Source organism: Melospiza melodia, chromosome 19 (assembly GCF_035770615.1).
Source record: "Melospiza melodia melodia isolate bMelMel2 chromosome 19, bMelMel2.pri, whole genome shotgun sequence".
Lineage (NCBI taxonomy): Eukaryota > Metazoa > Chordata > Aves > Passeriformes > Passerellidae > Melospiza > Melospiza melodia.
The window spans coordinates 11,053,686-11,063,303 of NC_086212.1; the positions used below are offsets into that span (position 1 = coordinate 11,053,686).

Genomic DNA, 9,618 nt, shown 5'->3' on the forward strand with positions numbered 1-9,618 from the left:
GCCTCCACCCACGGGCTCCCCGAGCTCAGCCTCTGCACACAGAGCTGTCAGCACACCTCAGACACTCCTCCCACATCGCCTTTGGGTGAGTTTGATGGGTTCTGAAGAGGAGTTCAGCACAGTCTCTGTCCCGTTTGCACAACCTCTCCTCATCCCTGCCCATATCTGCCCGTAACCTCTTGTACCTCTGTGCACAGGGCTCCCTTCACGTGGCAGGGCAGTGATCCCTGAGCATGGGGGGCTGCAGGGATGAGCTGGCTGGGGGCCACGTCTGGACATCCTTCCCGTGCCCATAAACATCTCATTGAGTTTACAAACATCGTGGGCAGCAATTTTGCCAGAGGCAAATTGTGGGCAGCAATTTTGCCAGAGACCTCAGTCGGGGCAGGGTTTGGAATACTTGTACAAGCAACAAATACTTGTAGCTTGGGGGATTGAATGGCTCAGGAAGGGGATGTCTGGGAGAGTTTCATAAATGCTCTGGTGCTCCCATACTCCAGCAACAAGCAGACCCTGGATCCCCCACCCCAGCTTGGAAAAAGGTCTCACATCTTTGTAGCTGCTCTGAGCCCCCTCAGACCTCAGCCCAAATCTGCCTTGTTGGAGTTCCTCCAGCAAATCATCCAGTAATTTATTCTTAAACCAAATATTCTTAGATGTTTCTCTTAATAATGAATTTATTTCCATGCCATTTGGCAAAAAGTAAAAGTCACACCTCCTGGTACATGGTTAATTTTCCAAGTTTGTGGGAAACAGGCAGAGGAAACAAATGGCTTCAGTAGCTGTGAAATAATCTACAAGGCAGAGCGTGTCTCCTCATCTTCTTTCAGAAGGTTTTATTCAGCTCAGGCTTTCTATACGATCCAGTGATGAATGAAACACCTGGGAGCAGCACAAAGTAACATTATTTATGGAGAATAGTAAAAGAGCATCCCCTTTCTTAGCATGCAGTTTTGGTAACAGCAGAACTTCTGGATTTAAATTAGATTCCTCTCACCTAATTTCAATTCATCCCAAACTTAAAAAGAGGTCTAGTGCAGAGTTGTTCTCTTGGTCTTCCCAATGTTCCTCACATCTTTCAAACATCCATCCCTTGGTAAAGGCTGGAAGACCATGAACACACACTGAGCACTCTGGCTGTCCTCTCCTCTACACATATTTCTCCTCAGTGAGCCCTAACCACCCATAAAGTCACACCCCACCATCATCTGGCACATTGGAAACTAAACTGAATGAAGAACTGGCCTTTATCACAGCTCAGTAATTTGGTAAACCCAGATTTTGATCCTTACAAAGAACTGCCAGAGCACCAAAGATTATTTGATGGGTCACTGCAAACATCCTGTGCATGGTGGGCAGGTGCTATATCTTCAAAGCTGCTCCTCCTGCCTCCAAACTCACTGAGTCCTTTTCAAACATGCTGAAAGTTTGTGCTGGGTGCTGCCAGCTGACTTTGGTGGCACTTGTCTTGGTACCTTGCTGAATCAGGGCCTCCACTTGGAAGGGCTTTATTCAGAAAATCATAAAACCATAGGGTGTTTTGGGTTGGAGAGGTCCTTTAAAGGTCGCATAATCCAATCCCCCTGCAATGAGCAGGACACCTTCCACACGCCTCACGCTCGCTAAGCCAGGGATGAAAACCCTTTTCTTCTTTTCTTTTTTCTTTTATTTTTTTGTTTGAAATGGTTTGTTTGCTAGTAAATTCACAGTACGGCTGAGGTAGCACATTTGTGTTGTTAGGTACAAAGATAATGGAGGATTAAAATGCTGACAAGTGTGTGGAGAGGAAAATGATTTGGTTACCTCTTAGCAATGCAGCAGCAGCTGGAGCGAGCCCCGCATCTGTGGCTGCTTCCAGGCAATTACTGCCTCCCTCCCAGCGCTGCTGACAAATGCTGCTGCTCTCCTGCTTTGAACTGTCAAACGCAAAACTTGCCGTGAGAAGTGGTTTCCCTCCTCTGGCCTTTCTTTCAGCTCTGCTGTGATCTGTTTGGAGCGTTTCCACGGGGAGAAACCCGAGCGTTTTTGGGGCGGTGAGCCTCGCCTCGCGCTCGGCGCCTTTGTGAACTTCACAGGTTTCCTCATAAAACACCCAAAGTGGCTCCAGCAGAGTCTTTAACTGGGGTTTAGGAGGAGCTCCTGTCCCAGAGCGTGGCTTTCCCGGCATCCCCGAGGCTGTGCCAAGAGCCCATTACCCGGGTGAGTGAACTCCCCTTTGGGCCAAGCATTGCCTTCCTCCTGCCACCTCCAGCCCTTGTGAAAACAAACACGGGCTCCCTAAGTGCAATTAGCATCCCAGGAATGCCAAGAGAGGGAGATTAATCATTCATAAACTAAACAAATGCTGTTCTGATCCCATTAGCCAAGAGACGGCGTCTCCCGTTAATTTACTTCTGTTTGAGGTGTATCTATTAACCCCTTTTAATCAGCTATTATTCTAGTTAAACTCTTAGCTGGGCTTGGTTATCAGAGGATGGGACCCTTCTGACACGAGATCAAGTTAAGATTATGGAAAACTTGTCAGGAATGAAGAGCCTTGCATCCATAATTAAGTTATAACCTAATTTGAACAAATGAGGTCTGCTTCTGAGGAGGTCCCCTGCATCACTGCTTCCCCTGAGCATCCTCTTCCCTCCACAGAGGTCTCTATGCAGAATTTTGTCAGCCTAAACTCAACCAGACAGGTGTCACCATCATCTGCCTTGATGTGCTCACCCCCTGACACGTGCAGCTCTTCTCTGTGGCTCCCTTTGTACCTATGACAGACCTGAAAATTTAATTTTTTTTAAAAATGTCAGAGAGGCACCTGAAGTTAATACATTTACCAGTTTGCGGCCCTGCACTTAAAGTCAATTCCTGGCAGTGGATCCGTGTGTCCCAGCAGTGGGAATGGCTGTGGCAGGATGGGCTCTCCCATTTAGGGAGCACGCTGTGGAGGGAAAATTTAATATTTGAGACTACTGCTGGCAGTGTATTAGATCTCCAGGTTTCTGAGGTCACCCTCAGTGAGCAGCTTCATTCTGGCCACACTTGGGAGCAGTTGGGAGCTGGGAGGAGAGGTGTGTGCCCTGGAGATGCTGCTGGCATCCTGTGTGGTGCCAACTGGCCGTGGCACTGGTGATGGGTGAGATGGAGCAGCCAGGCTGGGCAGGGCAGCACGAGGTGCTCTCCTGCTTTGGGGTCACTGTGCTGTATTTAGTGCCATGAGGGGATGCCAGAGGAGCAGAGGTCCCAGCCTGGCAGCAGGGATTGGCCCAGTGCTGCTGCTGATCCATTTATTCAGCCCAAAACTGAGCGGTGAGAGGAAAAGGTTGTGTCCTGTGTTACAAATACCATTGCTCACCCAGCACCCAAATTTTCCACTCTTTGGGTGTATGGCACAGCTGGCTTTGTCTCAGTGGGCAGCCCTAAAGGGGCTGGGGCTGAGCCCTGGGAAAAGGCAGCCCTGCACCCACAGAAGCAGAGCTGATGCTCTGGAAATAAGAATTTTGATTAAATTGCTCAGTTTCTATTTTAAGAACCAGAACAGCTCAAATGGATTTCATTTTCCTCCAACTGAGAACAGAATTTTAAGAAAAATTTGCAATTTAAGCCTGAAAATCTTAGTGCCAATTACATCCATTTCCACACTGGGGATCACTTCCATGACAACTCCACGCAATCAACCAAATAAAGCAAAAGGAGGAAAGTCTCACCTGAGCTGCCCAGCTCCCAATTAGCAAGAGGTAAATAACTCTTATTTTCTCTCTCTTGCTTCCTGGGCTGTGATGGCTGATGAGAGTGGTGAGATGAGAGCCCTCCCTTCCTTCTTCAGTGCATAAATACTGCATCTTTGGGGATTCACTCTGGTTAATTTAGGAGCTGCTTGAACTTTGCTCAAAGGCGCCTGCGTGTTACTATCCCTCGGAGTCGCCCGCTGTATTTGTCATAGCTGAACCTGCAGTTCATTAGAGGTACAGAGTCAGCTAATTACTCCCAGAAAATGTAGTATAATTTTATGAATTATGCATAAAATATTAACTACTTGTGAAGTTCACGGGTGTATGTGTAGGGACTGCAGGGCAAACGCTTCCCGGCTTGAGGGCTGTACACAAACAAATAATGCAAATATTTGCTCTGCTGTTGCAGGCAGGGTGGCAGCACAGCAAAGAGTGTCATGGATCTATGGGGTCCCCTCCAGTGCTCAGCCCATGGCAGCAGCTGCCAGGCTCAGCATTTCTCCAGGCTGGAGCTGGAGTCCCCACTGATGGAGCCTCACACTCCAAGCCAAGCTGATTTGGGAAGGTCTGTGCTGAGTTGCATGGATGTTGGCCAAAATGCTGCCTTTTCCCAGCAGAAAGGTGCTGGTGCACTGGATCTGGAGGTATCCAGCCCTCTCACAGGCCAGGTGCACTGGAAGGACAAACCCTCAGCACTCCCAGCCCAGGGGAAGCCCTGCTCTCCTGCAGACACAGCACAGGACTGATCCAGGATTTGATCCATGGACGTTCTCTTCAAAGGTGCAGATCAGCAGCAGCAGTTCCCCCTGACAGATGCTCATTTCAGAGCTCACCAGCATGCTTTGGAGACATAAAAATCAATAGAAGAGAAGGAACAATAAAGTTTCATTGTTCAGTAATGAGGTAGACAGCATCTATCACAAACTCCCAAAGTGCTGCTCACTGCAGGATTCTCCTCCACTGGCTCCTCCTGGCTGGAGATAAAGAGCCTCTGGTGCTGGAGCTGAACCTCAGCTCAACAGCGACAGGCTTAGCTGGGAGAAATTCTGGAAGCTGAGCATCCCTCCATGGCCAGACTTCACTGCTTCTTCCTCTTGTGTGCAATATCATAGCAGCACCCTGATACTTTCAACTCAAGGTCTTGAGAGAGTTGCTGAGCTCCAAATCTTGACCTCCAAAGGGATCAAGAGTTCATGCAATGGTTTCATTTATTCCCAGCATGAGGGTGTCCCCATCAGCATTGCTGAAGTCCATACAGGCTCTGTGGAAACCTGTGCCAAGGGCAGGGCTGGGAAATTGAGGCTCCCTGCATGGAAGGGAGGACACTAGAGGAGCCACCTTAAATGCTTTGACTGAAAAGATGCTGATGCAAGTTCTTCATTTTTTAAAACAGAGGAATCTCCTCTGTGTTGTTGGGGAGCCCAGGAGGTGACAGGCTGGGATCTCAGGGCTCACTGCAGGGCTGGGGACTGGCAGTGCAGCTTCAGGCTCCTCTCAGAGCTCAGAGCAGGTCCAGGCTTCTTTCAGAGCTCAGTCCATACTGCTGTCAGAGCTCAGAGCAGCTTCAGGCTCCTGTCAGAGCTCAGAGCAGCTTCAGGCTCCTTTCAGAGCTCAGTCCAGGCTCCTTTCAGAGCCCAGCGCAGCTTCAGGCTCCTTTCAGAGCTCAGTGCAACTCCATACTCCTTTCAGAGCTCAGAGCAGCTTCAGGCTCCTGTCAGAGCTCAGAGCAGCTTCAGGCTCCTGTCAGAGCTCAGAGCAGGTCCCGGCTCTCAGTTCCATCCCTATGGGTCCCCACCTGCCCTCCCATCTCCACCGCAAGCATCACCCAGAAAAGCATTTCTTCCCTACACCCACAGCAGCTTTTATAAAACAAGCTGTGCTTCATTTAGTGTTATTTTAACATTACTTTAAGTCACCTGCTTTTTTTCCTTCCCCCTTCCCCATGCTTTTCCTGCTGAAGAAATGGAAACGAGCTGTTTGAGTGGAATTCTTTCTGCTTTACCCAGAAAAACCTTTAAAACCTGAGACAAGGCACATGCTGCAGTGACCAGGGGAGCACAAGCTCATCTCTTGCTGGTGACCAGCTCCCTTGTACTGTCACGCTAACAGGAAGACAAATGCAGTCACCCTTGCTGCATATTCTGGCAGGGTTATTGTCAACTTATTATTTTTTGACTCGGAGCCAAAAACGAAGGGCATTTGCATCTTGCAATTTTGCTGTTTGCTTGTCTTGCTTATGTTGCTGGAAATGACCTACAAGGAGTCAACAGCAGGCAGCTAGGACAACACAGGAGTGGGAAAGAGATGAAGCTGGGAGGTTCATGTCTCACCCTGAAACATCCCACAGTATTTAGTTAGTGAGAAGAGAGCAATTAAAAAGCACATGGATGTTACATCTATAGATTTATTCTGATTTTTCAGGGGTTTGTGTCATAAGAGAGCACATATGGGATTTGGATTTCTCCCTGAAAACAAACAAACCCCACACAATTAAAATAAATATAGCAACCAGATGCTAGACCTGTACATGGAGATGACTCTCATTAACATCCATGCAGTCAATGCAGAAAAAGGAATCACCTTGCTTATTTTCCTTTGTTTTATGTTAGACCCTATCTTAAAAAAATTGTTCTGCATCCTAAAGTCTGAGGGTACCTTACTGGAAGAATTTACATAGATGTGATAATGAAACTGTACAAATATAATTTACTGTAAGTGGCACTGAATTAAATAAGCAAGAAAAGGTGAGGATTTTTGTGAAATGCTGCTTGTCACAAAAATAAAATAAAATAAAAAAGTCCTAAGAATAATATCTTCTTAAAGACAGTTTTGCATAATTGCTCTGTACATCTGACAGGGCTGGAATTGGAATATACTTTTTTTTTTAGGTGTCAAAGCCCCAGCATTGACTGAAGAGTGGTGCACTCTGCAGTCTTTGGTGCAATGCCTGGTGCATTACGCTCACGCTGTGAGACACCTCCTCTCTGCTTATGAAATGGTTAATTTTCAAAGATAAGAAGAGTTGCTGTACAGCAATCAAATGGAAGCTAATGCACACCTAAGGCTGCAGGCAGCAGCTTTGTGAGCTGCTTGCATGGCATGAAGAGCAAGGGGAAAAAAAAGAATAAAAGAAACCTGAATGTTTAATGTGTGAAGAAAATATTCTCTATCCACACACCTCTGCTCTGGTGACAATGAAACTTTACACATGTGTTGGTGTTGGCCCATAGACTTCCAACAGCATTGTAGGCACCAGAGCACCTACACAAATAAAAGGATTAAAAGACTGCCTTTGCAAGAGGGAGGTTCCTTCTCACCTGTCTCCTTCACAGGAACAATCTTACCAAAGTCCCTGGAGTGATTTTCCTGCATGCAGGCAGAGGGACTTGATGGAGGAGGAGAGCAGAAGGGACAGGCAGCCTGGAAATGCTGTGGGTGCAGGATGTGTGGGGAGCCAGCCCCGAGTCCCTGCAGGGCTGGGGACACTGAGGCACCGACACGGGTGCAGAACACCCCCAACTTCTTCTGCTGCGCTGGTTCAGCAAAAGCAGAATCCAAGCATTGCAAACACTCTGAGTGTTCTAACCCTCTGTTATCAGTAAATCTCTCCTTGACATGTCTGATGTCATCAAAGGTCCCTTTGCAGGTCGCTGTGGTTGTCCCCTCGTGCCACGACCCAGCGAAAGCCAGTGATGCCTTGGAGACCTTTGTCTCAAGGTCGCAGTTTTATGAACTTGGCAAATGTGTTTCTTATTCCTTTTCTTTTGAACACTCTTCTGGTGACAGCTCTGGAAGGCAGCCTTACGCTGCAGCTGTCTTTTGGGATTCATCTGGAGCATTTTTCAGGCTGGGTTGCTTTTCCCAGGGTGCGGAGTTTGTGCTGGATAGGATCTTACCGGGTAATGTCGTTGTGGGGCAGGTTCCATCCTCTGTTTCAGGTTTGGAAACAACTGGGAGCAGGAAGCAGTGAGAGGCTGCTAAACAAGGCTCTCACACCTAATTATCATCAGGCAAAATTAAATAAAAGAGAAATGTTTATGCAGTCGGTAATTACTGAGCACAACATGCACGGAGCAGCTTGGGCAGATCCGTCCGGCCGATGCAGAGGCTCCAAAGGAGAAACAGACAAAGTTTATGGTTCTCTTCTTCTGTGAACAACTCTCTGTACCCTCCACTTTGTGATTATTTCTTTCTGAGGTGAGTAATTATCAGCTGTAGAGAGAAAGCTGCTGCAGTGTGAAGAGCAGTGCAGCTCCGAGGGGCGGGAGGGACGCACGCATGGACGGACCCTGCCAATGTCATCCAAGGCCACCTGCAGCTGCAAGGGCTCTTCTAAAGACAGCTGAGCCCCAAAACGGGACAAAAGTGAGGCAGCACAGCGTGTTTCTCTCCTTTAGAGCCAATGAGAGGCTAAAATGCCTGCTCCACCCAAGGGGCAGGGATGCTGAAGCATCCCAGAGGACTTTCCCTGCCCCTTAAGGGTTGCAGGAAGACTGAGGCAGCTCACACTGGGTGTGCACAGCCACAGCTGCCCTCAGAAGGATCCAACCCCCAGCTGATGAAAGCACGGTCATACACAGGTCATTGTAACACGCCACCCATGAGTGTCCCTTCCAAAAATAGCAAATGAGAGGAACAGCACCTTATCTGCCCACAGGCATGTTCCTGGGTGGCTCCCTGGGGAACAGGGACCAGCTCCAGCTCTGCAGGCAGCCCCCAGACACCCATCCCTGACTCAGCAACTTCAGCAGCAGAAAAAAAAAATTATTCCAGGAGGTTAAATTGATTGCCAAGGAGGTCCAGCAAAGCTGACAGCCTCCGAGTGGCTCAACTTCATTTAAGTTATTTCAAGGCAATTCCAGGAGGGCAAAGAGGAGAGCGGCACGGGGAGCCACCGACGGCCAGCCTGTTCTTAAAGAGCGCAGCTGCATTTTCTGAGGTCATTCTCCTTTCTACTTCTTCTTCAAGGAATAAAATTTCTTGTAGAATGAAACCTTTTTCTTTTCTGCTTGTTTATTTTTTTTTTCCTTATTTTTAATGCCTGGGTGGCTGCCGAGGAGGGCAGAGCTGGCCCAGTGTTCAAGCTCTGAACCAGGGAAGCGGGAGCAGTGCTGGGTGACTGCATTTCAGGAGGCTGTGGCAGAGCCCACACGCAATTCCACAAGCACTGCAATTAACTATTGCACTGTTGGGTGCCAAATAAATTACCTGAGTGGCTGCTCTGAGGCACTTAGGCTGTGGAGCAAGCAGATGATGTACTATTCACCAGATATTTTCATAAGTAGGAGATAAGAGAGGCTGGAGGAGAGCAAATCAATGTCTTTTTTAGATCTATGGTGCTTGAAGCATCTGTCAATGGTGAAGAGTAAATATTTACTTTTCAACATAAAGTCCATATAATCACTTTTCTATCAGTCACTTACTGCTCCTGAGTGTTTCTTACTACAATGTTGATATTTGCATTAGCTACTTACCCTGGCTCTGAGATTCATACAGTTGTCAACTGCTTTTAGACTTCAGCTGAAAATCCCTGGGTCCTGTACCACAGCTGCTGCAATTGCTAATGGCAATTGAAAAGAGAAAGCAGTGATATTTCCTACAGCAAATTGCAGGCAGAGATAAAGACAGAGCTATGGCATGAAGGTTGTAATAATAGGCTCCCCTGTGCTCATTAAATTAGGGATCCCATTGGATTCACAGTGTGCAGTTGTGGGCAGGACATGGTGAGGAAAACTTAAATTTGGAGAAAGGAAATGTTGTTAAGCCCATTTTATTGCTGGGAGAACTGAGGCACGGAAGTTGAAAGTGACCTTGCTCAAGGTCAGAGGCAGAATTGTCTCAAAAATTGAGAAACTGAACCCAAGTCTAAAAGCTGGGGGATCTGCAAATTGCCACAGTC

General features: G+C 47.7%; 1 long non-coding RNA gene across 1 annotated transcript; it reads right to left on the bottom strand.

Annotated features, from left to right (window-relative positions):
• Nucleotides 1–674: 674 nt before the first annotated feature.
• On the bottom strand, nt 675–9,279 carry LOC134427007 (uncharacterized). The gene is made up of 4 exons (XR_010030073.1): nt 9,194–9,279; nt 3,696–3,937; nt 2,826–2,929; nt 675–882 (listed from the first exon to the last, which is right to left on the bottom strand). It is a non-coding gene; the product is annotated as an uncharacterized LOC134427007 (long non-coding RNA).
• Nucleotides 9,280–9,618: the final 339 nt, after the last annotated feature.